The 16109-nt window shown below is 48.3% G+C and overlaps 1 protein-coding gene across 1 annotated transcript in view; it reads right to left on the bottom strand.

Annotated features, from left to right (window-relative positions):
- Window positions 1-16109, bottom strand: part of LAMC1 (laminin subunit gamma 1) — a 63584-nt gene that overhangs the window by 46624 nt on the left and 851 nt on the right. The gene's annotated exons all lie outside the window — the stretch shown is intronic.

Genomic DNA, 16109 nt, shown 5'->3' with positions numbered 1-16109 from the left:
AGCCCCCCTTATTCCCACAACTATACGTTCACCAGACTGGATTTTCTTTGACCATTTTAGGCAAGCTAAAAAAAAAATGCAGCTTTTTACTCTTCCCTTACGTTCGCCGTGTGTCCTAATTTCTCGCAGAACTGTGGTTCCACACGAGTTACAGATGACTTTCACAGCTGTGGAGGAGACAGCTGGGTACAGAATAATATCTGGCAAGGGCTGTGCAGGCTTGAGATAAGCCTATATATCTGCTGAAGCAATCAGCAACAGCACAATAAAATCTGTGTGGTCACCGTTAGATTTCAGCGATGACAAAAGGCAGATACCAACAGCTGACGGCTACTATGAAGGAGCCAATTTCAGACTGGATGAACAGGAAACTTCCTCCATCATTTCGGGCGCTGTTTACATTTGGAAGCTCATCTCTGCAATTGCAACAGCCAAGGCGAGGCTGCCTGTGGTTTCAGTTTGTATTTGGGGACACAGCTCCATAGTCACTGAATCCCACCAAGCAGCTGCCCTGCCTGCCTCTCCTTCCCTTCTGAAATGCTCACCTTCCCTTTGGGGCATGCTTGGTAAAGTCTGGGGTCCTGAAAAGAATCAGTCCTGAAAAATTAAATTTTTCTAGTGCTTACAGCTACTTTGACAGGTGGTAGAGGGGTGGGAATCATAGAAACTCACTTATTTGCTTTGGTTTCCTTCCATTTTGTTCTACTCTAGGATGGATGCAAGGCGATCCAACCTTGTCTCAGTCCTCTGAGGCTGGAAGAAGCCTTCCCTTATTGGGAAGAAGGACTAAGCTGGGAGGTCTGCACCCAAGCTGCTGCCACGTCCTAGAAATGTAAATATCATTACTTGTACTTTACTTATTTATATTTATAGTCTTGCCTGCAGAGTGATAAAACAAGGAAAAAATTATTTTAGTAGAGGAAGAAGTTACCAAAAAGCAGTTGGTCCCTCTGATACTATCTCAGGTTCTTCTTCTGACTAGCTTTACAGCTGGTGTCCTCTTCATCACAAAAGGCAGAAGTAATTCAGAAATCCTGAGCTCTGTCTGTTATTTGGGCTATTTGGTCTATACAATGGATGGCAGCACACTGAGAAGGTAGCTTATCCAAAAGATGGTCTCCTCTTAGCACAGAAAAGCAGCTCCTCGGTGCTGGGTCAAGACGACATCAGAGAGATCTTAAAAACCCAGCACTTCTTAAAATACAGTGTGCCTCAGCTTCCAGCAAGCCTGTCAACACCAAAACAACAGCCCTGCCTTGAGCACTTCTATTTTTAACATTTTCCATCTGTGCACGGGACAACTATTTAATAAATCTAAGGGAAATAGAACTGAAGGAGTTGAAGGAACTTTGTCAGAGCCAGCCCAATTAACGTGAACACAAGCTGTAACCTCCAGCAGTCCAACTGCATTGCAGGGATTCCTGAATTAGCATCACGTGGCGGCCTCGGAGACAGGACAGATGCTGAAAACTGATGCCTGATCACCTGGGAGCATGACAGCAGGTGACAGAGTTGAGCCTAACACAAACTTTCCTGCATAATACGCTTGTGCGATGGAGCAAACATCACCTGGCATGGCTGCTATGGAGAATGGGTGTTGTAAGGGAGCAAGGTGATCCTAAACAGCTTGTTATTCGATAGATGCACCTAATGCCTTGAATTTTCTTTAGGATGCTGAGGACTGCGCTGTAAACACAAGCAGTACAAGAACAGCTGGAAGCCCCCGTGGCTGGCACGTGCACGCACAGACTACCTTTAGCGAACAAGCCTTAGCTTGAACCCAGCTCACGCTCGGACTGAGGACGCTCTGCCCTAAAACAGTCACAAGCCTGCTGCGGTGGAAAGAAACTATGCATTGCACATCAAAAACAAAGTTTATGCAGAGGTTTCAGCCTCTCCTCCTGTCAGCAGGGAGGAAGGGCCCAGGACCCCCAGCAGCAGCATGGCACTGGCCCCACGGCTTAAACACCCCAGCACCTTCGCGCTGCTTTTCAAACCAAGCCCGTTTGGGGCAGCTTTCAAGTGTTATTCGGACAGGAGAGAGTTGAAAGCTCACCTCCATCCCCCCCTAGAGAGAAGGAAAAAAAAAAAAAAAAAAGAAGTCGCACTACAAAACTCTGCCCGCACTTGCAAAGAAGCCTTTGGTAACCTGAAAGAAGAGCACTTGCTCCTGTGATTCAGGCACCACTACACGTATATATCCCTTATGCGCAGAAATGAAAGCTGTCTGGGTGTGTGCTCCACCCAAGCCCCTCACGATCCAGGAACCCAACCGCAGGACAGGCGGCTCCTGCTCCCAGCACAGTGCCTCTGGTCACGGAGCCAGGGCCTGCCCCTCAGCACCACCGGGTCCTCTGCAGTGGCCTGGGCAGGAGCTGCTGCATACCCGCACAAAAATGCATAGCTCTAAGGGTTTTCTTGCTCATCTCTGTGTGGGTAGGACACATAAAGGGAGAACTCTAAGTAAAGCCCTCAGGTATGCTCAGCTCCTTTTCCATTCCTCCAGGCAGCTACAAATTAAGCAAGTAGGTGAAAGTTGCATCAGATAAAAAAAAAAAAAAACAACTCTCCTTAAGACTAATGAATCCAGCTCATTTTCTGGCCCAAAGAGCATGTTTTCGCCTAAAGCCAGAAGGCACGGCCATTGTTTTTGAATCTGTATTCTATAAGGACATATCACTGTTCACTGGCTGACGCTGTTGCAAGAGCAGCTCTGCAGCTTCGTACATGTGGCAGATGACTTGCAGGGCTGTGTCCTCCTCCAAGACGGGTTCGCCAGCCGTGCATCCCTCGGGAAGGTTTTCAATAAAAGAAATGCTGACAACACCAACCTGGCCAGCCTGACAGTAATTCTGCAGGAGCTGTTTGAGCAGTTAACCCAAGGCACTGAGGCACGACAGACATCTCCAGGCTGTCTGTCATTCAGCAGTTTGTTTGGCTCTGGGATGGGTGTTATCCATCAGCAGCGCAGGAGGCTTTTATGGGCTTTATCTCACCCATCACTACAGGAACTCTAAGCCCATAAAAAAAGAGTCATTACCTTATTAATATTAAAATGAGTGTATAAATGTAATTGCATTTGGATGCACCAGCTGATACTTCAGCATTATTCATGAAAATTAGGTTTAGTTTTCGCATTGATTCCTCTTAATTATGATGAACAGATTTAAAAGAGACACTATTGATCAATTCTTCATCCCTGAATCTGCTTTCCAGAGCGTCAAACAGCTGCATAAATATCACTTTGTCCACTTACTTTAATGGATTATTAATTTTAAAAATTTGCTTATGCAAAGTCAGCTAGAACAAGCTAGGACAGCTGAATCTCAAACTAAACTGAAGATGTTTTACATAAAGTAAAACTATGTAAGAATTCTGTGTTTCAGTTAGAACACAAACATGAGTATTTTATTTATGAAAACCCTTCCCCAGAAAGGCCCTATAATCTCTCAACCTTTTTCCTAGGTTTGTCAGCTGAATGAGCTGCATCCCTGTGCAAGGCCCAAAAGAGAAATTTTAGCTTGCTCATTTCTTTCCTTTTACTGAAGTCTGAGCATCAAAAGCTCTGAGTAGCTTCACATAAACCGAAGTGCTCACTTCTGATTAGTATTAATGCAAGGCTCTTTGTAAAAAAAACTTTAGGGTGTTTCCAACATTGGCTGAAACTGGTGTAAGCTGTGTCCAGTCCCTGCCGCAGGCTGTACTTTCCCAGCGCCTCTTCCCCTTCAGCTGGCACTTGCATGGCCCCAGGCACATCGCAGCAGTGATCCCACTATCTCCAAACCCACCAAAAAGGTTATCTTTCGATCAAGGCAGCCGCTAGGACTTGATCAAACAAGCTGAGAGGCTCAGCCCAGGGCTGCAGATCCGTGTCCCCAGCCCCGGCAGAGCAGGAGGAGTAGGAGCAGCTGGAGTACCTTGGTGGTACAGGGACACTGCACCTTCACCTCCTGCCTCCGAAACAAAGCACAAGGCCACTGCGGGAACGCTGCACAGTGTTCCTGCCCTGCAATGTGCTGTCACAGTAACTGAGTGCAGAGACAGCATAAAAGCCTCAGGACTGGGGGAAGGAGGAAGGGAAAGAAATAGGTGCACAAGACAAAATGGTACAGACTGGGCAAGGAGTTGAGCAACTCATGAATGTTGTCCGTTATTCAAGCCAGAAGTGAAAGCCCAGGCTTCCTATAGAGCATCCTTATTGCTTGTACTTAATTTTGGAGGAGCTTAACAACAATTTGCTTGTTTTTTACCTTGCTAATGTTCTTCAAAGAAGTGCCATATGTCCTTTAGGCATGGGGACGGAAGGCGTTCCTGGAATGATGTACCAACTATTTATTGATTCATTTTTAATTGCCAATTTGGAATGACAAGTAATCTTTTCCAACTGCTCAAGAATCCTCCTCTTCCAATCTTTAAACATACTTTTCTCAGGAACGTTAAAAAAAAGCACACTAAGCTAGTACTTAAATGTTCTTTCAACTACAAGTGCTCGTTTCTACTTCAAAGCAATGGTCTCTGCTACTAGAATTTAACTAGTTTATCATTAACTGTGTGATAGCTTTTGATGTTCCACTCCAAAATACCTCAAACCATCACTGCTTGTCCTGGAGGCTCAAGGCTTACCCCACTACTCAGCTTACATCTGAGAAGGCAGAAGTGGTCTTAACAGCTATCTCAAGGGGCAGGAAAAGCTACCAAGATGTGGTGGTTTTACTCGGGTGGGCAGCTGAACTCCACCTCAGCCGCTCTCTCTCCCCCCTCCTCAAAGGGGTATGGGGAGAAAATACGATGCAAAGCGCTCAAGGGTTGAGATAAGGACAGGGATATCACTCACCAATTATCGTGATGGGCAAAACAGACTCAGCGTAGGGAGATAATAAAATTTATTGGCTATTACTAACATGCTAGAGAAGAGAGAAACAAAGGAAAAAAAAAAAACCTTTCCCCCATCCACCCTCTTCCACCTCCTCCCCCCGAGCAGCGCAGGGGAATGGGGGCTGCAGTCAGTCCTAGCACTTCATCTCCGCCACTCCTTTCGTCACTCTCTGCCCCTGCTCCACGTGGGGTCCCTCCCACGGGATGCCGTCCTTCCCAAACTGATCCTGCAGGGGCTTCCCACAGGCAGCAGCTCTCCAAGAACTGCTCCCACATGGCTCCGTACTACAGGGTCCATCCATCAGGAGCAAACTGCTCCAGCACGGGTCCCCCACGGGCGGCAGCTCCCCCCAGACCCCCTGCTCCTGCGTGGGCTCCTCTCCATGGGCTGCAGCTCCGGCCCGGGGCCTGCTCCTGCGGGGGCTCTCCATGGGCCGCAGCCTCCTCCAGGCCACATCCACCTGCTCCACCGGGGGCTCCTCCACGGGTTGCAGCGTGGAGATCTGCTCCATGTGGGACCCATGGGCTGCATGGGGACAGCCTTCTCCACCAGGGGCCTCTCCACAGGCTGCAGGGAAACTTCTGCTGGGTGCCTGGAGCACCTCCTGCCTTCCTGCTGCACTGACCTTGGCAGCTGCAGGGTTGTTTCTCACTCCTCTCTCTCCCAACTGCTGTTTAGCAGCAGGTTTTTTCCCTTTCTTAAAACTGCTCTCACAGAGGCACAACAACATCACTTATTGGCCCAGCTCTGGCCAGCAGCAGGCCCCTTAACTAACTTGGGGCAGCTTCTAGATTCTTCTCACAGAAGCCACCCCTATGGCCCCCCACTACCAAAACCTTGCCACATAAACCCACTACACAAGGGCTTATTTTTTGTTTCTCTTTTAAAAATGCACAGTGAGGCAGTCATTATTTCAGACCTGACAAGACACCTTGTGCTACAACCTGAAGCAAGAGCCACTTCTCACCCAAGGGGCGGCCAAGCATCACATACCTGATGAGCTGCCACTGTATTTAAAACACCCTTCACGGGCACTGTGCCCACTTGCCAAGCAAAACATTTTAGCAACCAATTACCTTTTCTGCATGAGTTTCCCATGACAAAAAACTGGCTTTCAGAAGTCAGCAAGAGAAGAGCAAAAGCTGACAGACTACAACCACGTGTTTCAAGACAAGCTTGCCTCGAAGCACCCCGGGCAGCCAGCGCAACTACCTGCACAAGGCAAAGGCTTCTGCGGATGGCACACAGCCACAGACGGACGTGCTCCGTGCTCCCTTTGTGCTTTGGACTATTACCAACAGATTTCTTGAACAAGTCGGGACACGCACCACCCCTCAGAGGGGGGCGATGAAGAAAGTTTTCCTGTGTTGTTCTAATTACGTACAGGGAGCACAGACGTGAAGGTGAGCACGGGAGGGAGCGGAGGGTTGGTTCTTTTCACATCTGCACCCTCTGCGGGTCCGGTGGTGACACCAACTCATTTGCTTGAGGTTTCTTCGAGCCAGGCTCTCGTGGTTTCCCCAGAGCCGCGAATGGCTTCCTGCGGCCGTGCGGTGGGATGGGGCACAGGGCTGCTGGGACGGACAGCTGCGGAGGGACAAAAGCCAGGGGGCTGCCAGCACTGCTGTGAATTTCAAAGAATCATGCTATTTAGTCAGGCACAGTTTAAACTTTCTGGTGCACAGTGCTAATGACACAGATTAACAACTCTAAACTCCATTCATTTTGCTGAACAACCTCTCTTCCCACAAACCCTTTCTATACACTGTGTAAGCACTCAATACCACTCCTGCCCATGGGATCACCCTTTCAAAACACATTTAATTCCCTCCCACTGTTTTCAAGTTAACGTAGACTTTTTAGGGGTGGGGAAGAAACAGAAAAGCTGGATTTGCGTGACAGAAAGGCTGGGGAACAGCGTCCCTCCCATCTGCCAGAGCAGCATGTTAATTTTCTACCAAGCATTCCACAACAGAACAATGCCGCAGCCCCTGAAGTTGCAAAACAGACCGTTTGGATGACACGAAAAAGGATATTAATTCGCAGACAAATTAACGAGGAGACATACTTGGTACAAGGCTTGCAACAGGAAGAACCAAGCTTCCCTTCCTATTAAGGCTTTTGGCCTCTTCCATGCAATAGCTACCGACACTGTGCGCACAGAAATCAGCCCAGACCACACCACTGCTGCAACAGTGCATCCAAATCCTGGGCAGTAATAAACATTAACATTAACTTGGCTAAAACGTATGGAGAGACCAGAGCAAACTACTCCAAGCACACCCAAAAACCACACCAGTTCCTTTCCTGGTGTGACCAAGAACTTCACCTCTGCTGGTGACTGCAGTGCTCTTCAACAGCCAGTGCCGCAACCGCATCACAGCTTCTCCAGACCGCTTTCGGACACTACTGTTAGGTGCTACGAATTAGGAGCAAAATATGATTTGTCATCAAAAAGCAGGATTTTTCTTGTCAGGCTTTTGCTTGTACTCACAGAGAATCAAGGCAACAAACCCAATTTGGGGAATCTTCTGAAGATCTTCCCCAACACTACCTACATAGAGAGTTGAACACATTTTCCCAGATATCTCTAAATGTATCAGTGGATACCAAATTAAATACCTTTTAATAGTCCCTTTTGGGTGACAGTTCATGAAGTTGTGCAGTCTTCACCCAAATAAAGGCTGGCAGCAGTGCCAACAGAGTACACCAACTTGGGGTGTCCCGAGTTTGGGATTTCTGGTCTTCCAGCACCTCCCAAGCTGATACGGACCTATTCTTACACATCTCCTGCACCTTACGAGGGATGGAAGTACAGGAAAGTAAGGCCAGGAAGAAATCCGCAGCAGAGAAAATACCCCTTAAATTGACCAAAGCAGCTGTGTTGTAAGCAGTATTCCTGCCTGTTTGCCCTGGGTAGATGAGCAATGCAGTCTCCTCCCAGAGGCTTTCAGCCAGATGTTTGCAGTTCACACACAGTTCACAGCAGCAGGACTGGGAAGGTCTATGGTGACTCACAGTGACACATCAAACCTTCCACACAGGATGCCAATGATGGGGAATGCAGGGTCAATAAATGTTTCTTTTAAACTCATCATCTACTCAGACAGCTTCTAGTAATTTTTTTCCTCATCCAGTAGCCTCAAATCTCCAGTGTTTAGAAATTTGCCCATGAAAAGAAAAATGCATTGTTTATAACTGCCCTTTTAGGATAATAAGTGACACCAATTACTTGCAAGAGAGCTGTAGTTTCAGATCTGTAGCTCTGCAAGTCATTTCATTGTTTCCTAGAGGCATTTACTACCATATGAAATATCAACCCCTCATGAAAACCACAAGCTTCCATTCCCAACCAGAAGTCAAGGACTGGCACCACGACAACCGACTTCAATGTTTTCAGACAGACAAATTACCAATGGATAAATGCCATTCCGTGTGAGAAAGTGGCAGTGTGTACGTACAGATGTATGCAGAGTCACTCTGCTCAGAGAGCAGAAGAGCAGTGATGTGCAATGCCAGTAATTTAACCAGTTAACTCACGCCTGCAGAGCGCCGGTCGATCTGCACTGAGCATCCATCCCTTCCCAGTGCAGCGTGAAATCCCTGGAGAGGAGGAGCTGGGGAGCAGGGAGCAGGCTGGGAGGTAAAGCAGGTAGAAAGCTGCATTTCATTCAATAGGGAATGATCACGGGAGTTCGGTTTATTTAGAGTTCAAGCATTTGCATGGCGAGCAAGAAATGCTGGCAAGCCCACACCTGGTCAGCTCCCACAGATGCCCAACTGTCCGAGTGCCCAGGTAATTAACCTCAGCCTCCCTGTCTTGGGGCTTGCAGTTGCTCAGGGTTTTCCAAGTCTCACAGAATCATCTAGGTTGGAAGAGACCTCCAAGATCACCTAGTCCAACCTCTGACCTAACACTAACAAGTCCTCCACTAAACCATATCACTAAGTGCTACATCTAAACATCTCTTAAAGACCTCCAGGGATGGTGACTCAACCACTTCCCTGGGCAGCCCATTCCAATGCCTAACAACCCTTTCAGTAAAAAAGTTTCTCCTAATATCCAACCTAAACCTCCCCTGGCGCAACTTTAGCCCATTCCCCCTCGTCCTGTCACCAGGCACGTGGGAGAATAGACCAACCCCCACCTCGCTACAGCCTCCTTTAAGGTACCTATAGAGAGCGATAAGGTCACCCCGAGCCTCCTCCAGGCTGAACAACCCCAGCTTCCTCAACCTCTCCTCCTAAGACTTGTTCTCCAGACCCCTCACCAGCTTCATTGCCCCTCTCTGGACTCGCTCGAGCACCTCAATGTTCTTCCTGCAGCGAGGGGCCCAGCGTCTCCTCACTCCATGCTTTTTACATCTTCTTCATAACCCTCCACACATGATGGGAATCAACAGTGAAAAGATCTGAGGTTTTATGACGAAATGATGACTAAAGAACATTAGGGCATTCAACTATGGTGAACTCAGAGCATCCTAGGGGTGAGGAATCCCCACAAATTACACAGCCCATGAACATCAGCACCAGGGAAATGGGAGCAGGAGGGAAGCGAAGCCCAGGCACGTTGCAAGGAGCTGAGGAAAGGAAAAGAAAGCCAGGGGCAGATACAGGAGAGGGGCCAGAGAACACAAGAGTGAAGCCAACAGGGGGTCAGCAAGAAGATCAGAGAAACCACATTTGGTTGAATCATCGGATCATTCACAACTTCCATCAAGCAAGTGACTCAGCATTGCAAAACCGCACGCAGTACGCTCCTCAAGCCAGGCCAGCGGGAGCCAGGAGACCCACCAAGGAACCCAGAGAAGGTCCCAAAGCACAGGAGACACCAAAGCAGTGGCAGGGAGGCATCAGCACCAGAACCAGAGCAGGGAGAGCTGGAGCACACCGTGCACAGCAACGGCTGCAGCCAGGAGGCAGTACCGGCTCCAGGAGATGCAGATATGCAGAATACCCACAAATAAACTATGCTCGGGAGCTCAAAGGCAGCGGCGTGGCCTCTCCAGGACTCATCCCCCAGCACTGGCTGCACAGCCCGGCTCGCCGCAGGGGACTGTCGGGAAGAACATCCCACACGAAATCCCATAGGATGGGACATGCATAGGACTGCAGATGAAAGGACTATAAATAACCAACATAATCGGAAACGGACCACAGAAGTCCCTGGACAAGAAAGATTTCTTTTCACTTAGTTAAGCAATCTTACTTAATGCTATGATACCAAGAAGCATTTTTTCCAGAAGGGAATGATTTGTCATTCCATTAATCCCAGTAAGAGAGAGTACCAACACAAACAGAGCATTTAGTTTACAGCTTAAGAAAGTATCATGAAAAGGGACTGCTTATCCCTCTTGAAGACAGAGGTTCAATACAACCACTTCCTTACAGCCCCTAGAGAGACGTTACCTTTGAATTAAAAGAGTTGCTTTCCAAAACTATATACATTGAAGCAAAATGTACACGGAAAGGAAAGAAAATCCTTTTTACCAACAAATCTGCTCAGGATCCCTGGCACTTTTTCCCCCTCAGAAACAACCCAGCCCACGTGCCAGGTGCTCACCATGGCAGAACCAGGCCTTTTCTGGTGCCCAAGGAGGCTGAACTATAAAGCAGACCTTGAAAAGATAAATCACAAGATGAAAGCAATTTGCTGAGAACTGGACTGCTGCCAACTCGAGACTTTGCCGAGCTCACTCAGCCCTGGAACCGGGGAGAGAACAAACGCTGCAGACAAACCACGCGGCCACGCGCACACCGTCCGCTTAGACACAGAGTGGCGAAGGAACAACAATCCCTGTTATCAAGCAGATTTTGATGTGTCATGGAATTCAGGTGTTTTGTTTTTAAAAGATTCCCAAGATGTAGCTGGCCTTTCTGTCGAGAAGGGTCGAGCCCCCCTTCCAGCTCAGCCCACCTAACGCTGGGACCAGCTCTGCACCAAGCCCTTCCCTCAAGAGCATCCCAAGCCCCTGACGCTGAATTGGAGGATTCCCTTGCTGCCCTCCCAGAAAGTGTGGCACACAATGCAAAGCAAAGCCAGATAAACTGTTCTCCAAGCACTTCTCTCTGCAACAAAGACAAGAACATTACTGAGAGCTGATCCACAAATCCACAAACCCCATGTCGTTGCAAGATCTCAATATACCACCTCTACAAACAGCTCACAAACCTTCCCCTCCCTCCACAAAAACAGCCATGCCCCAAAACAAATGCACAGATAAACCCTAAAGCTATCTGGAATTCTGCCTCCTATATACAAGATAATACTGGCTTACCTACACAGAAAAAAATCCTATAATAGTTTTTGGATACTATTTCTGAAAGAGGAAATTTTGAAATTCTCCATTAGCGAACACAGCTGTGTTGTGTCAGAACTGCAGGCATGATTACCACTGGAAACTTCTCTTTGATGACTATCACATTGGAATATCTGAAACAAGTAGAAGCATGGAAACCAGAAGAGCTTTGCCACCCAGTTTCAAAACAAAATGCTGAAGATCACTGAATAATACATAGGGGGGTTGGGGTTTTGTTTTTTAAGTCCTCTCTCGAATAGGGCTGGACCAGCAGAAAAGAGATTAAAGACTGAGGTTGGGTGGTTTGTGTTTAACTTAAATAAAATTTCCTTACCGTTTCTGTTCCTTTTTGCAGCTGAAGAGTCTCCACCACTGTAGGAGCTTCTGTAGAGGGAAGAGTCTGAGAACTTGCGATGGCCTCCCTCAGAAGTACGCGGTGCCTCCCGTGAAGGCTCACAGCACGGTACCAGCCCGTACCTGTGGCCTGGCAGGCTGTGGAAGGCAGCCTCACCCCCACGGCCCCGGCCCTGTTTGACAGCTGTACGCTTCTGCAGGCGGCAGCTCTCTAATCTCACAGCACAAAGGGTGTGCTGAGCGCCCGGCCAGAGCGCTCATCGGTGCTGATGGGATGGCCAACGCCGCCCTCGCACGAGCACGTTGCTAGAAAGAAGTCGCCCTGACGGCAGCAGAACGGGGACGGGCCCCTCTCACACGCACCCGAGAGCGGTCGGTCGCATTCAGCGTGCAGGCAACGCACAGCAAACATGGTCAAATAACGCATCTGCTTTCCCAGGCACGCAGGGGAGACGAACAACAACGTGCCCTCTCAAACCCACACCGCTCACAGGCTGCCACGGGCCGACAAGGCGACCCCAAGTCCATCCTCAGGGAAGGCTTTTGCCTTAAGCTGCCCAAATATTGCAGTGAGTTTGGAACAGAGCTAGTAGTGCCACAGGTCCTCGACACAGGCACCCAAGCTTGTCCTTCACCTACAGCCAGCGAAGCTCCCCTGGGCACACCGTGCCTGGGCCAAAACCAGACTTGTGCTGCGGGACAGCTGAGGCCGCACAGCTCCTGCAGCTTACGGGCCGGTTACAGAACTCGTGTTACTTTCTGAACCAACTTTAAAACGCGTTGTGGTAGCCACTAATAAGCAAGACTCGATGAAGAAGAGACACGTAAGCATAGGCTGAACTGATTTTATCCCACATCCCAGCTAAGGCACAGGTAGACAGCAGCCAGCCCGCACAAGAGCTACCACAGCACTACCAGCAGCAGCAGTCGATGCACCGGGACCCCAAGGACACAAACGGTACCAGCACCACCCTTGCAAGTGCTGCACGATGAAGGACGTCAACGCTACGCTCTTTATGCTGCAGTTTTAAGTATTACGGTAAACTAGAGGCTGCAGATCAGTGTCATTCTTCATTTCCATGAGAAGCAGCGGCCCGAGATTTTCGCTTGCAGCCCTGCCAAGGCCAAGCCAGCTCCCTGGAGCTTTGGGCTGCAAATCAAATGCTACTGAGCAAACCAGAAATTTTTCAGTAAGCTCAGCAAACAATAGTTTCCAAGATTTAAAACTACAAAAACATCTATGTGTCTGTGTCAAAACTGGTGATTAATCCTTCCAGCAATTCAGGGCCAGCACCACAAATAGCAGCTATTTCTGCTGCAAAAACACCACCCAATCGCAACTCGCTCCATCCCCTAAAATAAGTGCTCTGCCATGTATAGTATGCCCAAATGCCTCAGTGCCATCAGCATCCCAAGAAGGACGCAGGACAGAGGAATTGGAAAAAACTTTGGAATTTAAAGAGTATGTGAGAAGCGATAAAGAGCTTTAAAGCTACTTTATATAACCGCACCGAACAACTGCTGGCCATTAAAAAACTGATCTCTTAACTACTCATGTTGAAACCTGCAAAATGTAAATCAAGCCTTTGTGAGGCCAACTAAAATAGAGTCCCCTCAGGGCTCTGCAAATACCACAGAGAAGGCACTGAAGCACTGGGCAAGCCATTCCCAGCCCAGGTCCAACAACGTCTCCCGAGGATTTCCCAACAAATTGCACCGCTAGGGTGCTGTGCTCGGCGCAGAGGACTCTTCCAAATTAAATGGCTTGCACGATAAGAAGCCTTTACTGACGAAAGATTACAGATGCAGGATAAAGCTGCTGCAGAAGGAAATGCGGGTCAGGAACTGAGCTCCTTAGCCTGTCCCCCTCCATGCTCAGCTGTTTGGGAATAACCAACACCGCGCTGGGTGAGCCGGCTTGCCGAGTAGGCTCTCACCAGGGCAGTGAGAGCATCCCCTAAAAGCCCTGATTTGAAAGGCAAAACTGGTAACTGAGAAGGAGCTTAGGCTGGAGTCGCAGTGTACTTGTGCACTCACAACCCCATAGTGTCAACGTAAGTGCTAGGAACACTCTGTCAATGAATCAATCACCATTTCTCAGGGTTTAGTTTTAACTACTTATGCAAACCTTTACGCGCCAACAACCCACTTGCTCAATTTAGTTCCATGGCTGTTTCCTAGGAAGGCAGCACCCAGACACCCTGCAAGGTTTTAACAGGACAACCTGCGGCGACTGCTTGCTTCCCAGCTGCATAAACCGAATACTTGAATTAGGGCATGTTTTGTAGCCCTTCCTTAAAAAAAAAAAAAAAAAAGTTGCCTTTCTGTGCTTAAAAAAAAAAAAAAATCTATTCTGCTACAAACAACTGGCGAATCAAACTGAAGCTGAACATAAAAACTGGCATCTTGCCTGGGTTTCCTTGCAAATGCCTTCAAATGGCAGTCATGCCCCAAAGTACGCTTCGCAGGCAGAGTATATATAACCAAGCATCGTTACTCTCCTCACAGCCAAATAAAGGACTGAGCGGTTAGAAAAGGGGGAGGTGAAGGAACCTCACAGCCCGTTTCTCCTAACAGCCAGGGGCTTTAACGAGTTTTTCTTTATCTTACATTGACAAGATGCCGACCGTCGTGGTGAGGGGTGCTTACAGGCCAGCCTGCAGCACGGATTTCAGAAGAATCCATGAGCAGCAGGGCTCAGCTCTAACTGCGACCCAGCCCCACAAACACAGCTGACGTGTTTGTTACAACAGACGGCGCCGAGGAAGAGAGGACAGAAGCAGGGCTGCTCTCAGCAGAGCAGCCGGTGTGCCGAGGATGGACGCTGCCTCTTCGTCTGAGGAACAAAATGCTGGGATCCCAACAGCTGGAACCGAGCCTTTGCCAGCACCGGGAATACTCCATGCTTTTTCTTGTCCTCTTCTTCCAGTGTTTAAAGCTTTACCCCAAGGCTTTGTTTTGCTGTATGAGGGGTCTAACTAGCAAAGCTGTGCTAAAACATGCACACAAAGCGCTGGGGAGATGCCAGGACTGTCCCAGTGCTGCAAGCAGAAGTGAACGGCACAGGCTGTAAAAACGATGGGACTCTCTGACTTCAGAAACAAGCAAAGACAACTAACTACATATCACAGCATCTCAGCTTCCACGTTCAGCTTAAAAGCCGTCATCACTTCCCCAAAGTCCCTTATTCTTGGAAGGCATGGGAATAAGGGGGGAGGGTGGCACTGGAAAAAAGAAAGATTACTTTGGGCAAGTCTCAAACAGAAAGAACTCAGCCTTTGGAGCTGGCAGCTGGGGGAAGCGAGGGAATGCTTTTAAGAAAAGCAGAAGGGAAGGACGTGGCGGTGCGCTCCCGCTCTCACCCATCAGCTCACTCACACGCGAACCAGAGCCACGCTCACTTCTCCAGAGCTCTCGGGGGAAGGCTCTTACTTGGAGGGCCTTGGTGCTCTCTCATACAAAGGGAAGAAGCGTTTATGACTGCTCATATCCATTTCTAGAAGGGGTGGTAATTTCCCCTCTCTTCTGTGAGCATCGTAACTTTTGGGCTGAGACCTCCTGTCCACACACACCTGCAACTTAATAATGCTGACCCACACTGTATTTTCTGCACCAAGCTGTTTGCTACCATCCGATTCCCAAGCTAAGGTTTTTAAACTTGAAGTGTAAATTCTTAGAATTACCAAAGAAGTTACAAGCCCCAACAGCCCACTTTCACATGTTGACAACAGACTTGTGTTTCTTATTTGCCTTCTGCCGTGGCCCTCGGAAACATTACCCTGCTCTATACAGGCCGAACATCATTACACATTAATCAAGACATCCCAAGGTGCCAAAAACTCAGCGCAAGTCAGCATTCGCAAGCTGGAGGCACAGAGGGGATGCTGCCAGCCCTGAAGGGGCGCACAGCAGTGCTGAGCAGCCAGGATAGCAGTGCTTTCAGGAGTAAAGGCGGCTGCAGAATCAAGCGGGTCCTTGGAGCTTGTGCAGAACCAGATGTGTAAGAGGGCTTCGTGCCCCCAAACGCCTCACAAAACCATACAACATCACTTGCATCAGTAGCTTAACGTTTCACTATTAAGTCTTCTTAAAATTAACTCCTGCCACCATCATGCCCAGAGCAAGCATCTCACAGTTGGACAGGCAGCTTTCTCTTAAAAAAGACCCGAAATCCAGGTGATTGACAGAGACCACATTGCAGTGCCACAATATTAATTTGCCAGCGATGTTTTAAAGATGGTGTTTTCATGAAAGACACGAGCACACTTCTTCAAAGCCCAGGACACAGCACGTTGTTTGTTCCAGTATGTTAGAAAAGCGGATTGTTTTTCAAAGAATATGTATGTATATATATACACACACACAGCTGCACAGGATCAAATACAGCAGTAATACAGATAAGCCCATAAACTAAGGCTTACCTTGATAATAAAGGGTTACGATGATGTTCTATTAATAAATGAAATCAAATCTTAGCTTACTGCTTTCTCCAATGATGAGAATAACAATTCCCGATGTACAAAAATAATGAGAAATAAAGCAGAAGAGGAGGTGTTACTGCCTGCCCTAACCCCGGCTCG

The sequence above is a fragment of the Cygnus olor genome, chromosome 8 (genome assembly GCF_009769625.2).
Source record: "Cygnus olor isolate bCygOlo1 chromosome 8, bCygOlo1.pri.v2, whole genome shotgun sequence".
Lineage (NCBI taxonomy): Eukaryota > Metazoa > Chordata > Aves > Anseriformes > Anatidae > Cygnus > Cygnus olor.
The sequence above is the reverse complement of the archived record's forward strand: the minus strand, read 5'-3'. Positions and strand labels throughout refer to the sequence as shown.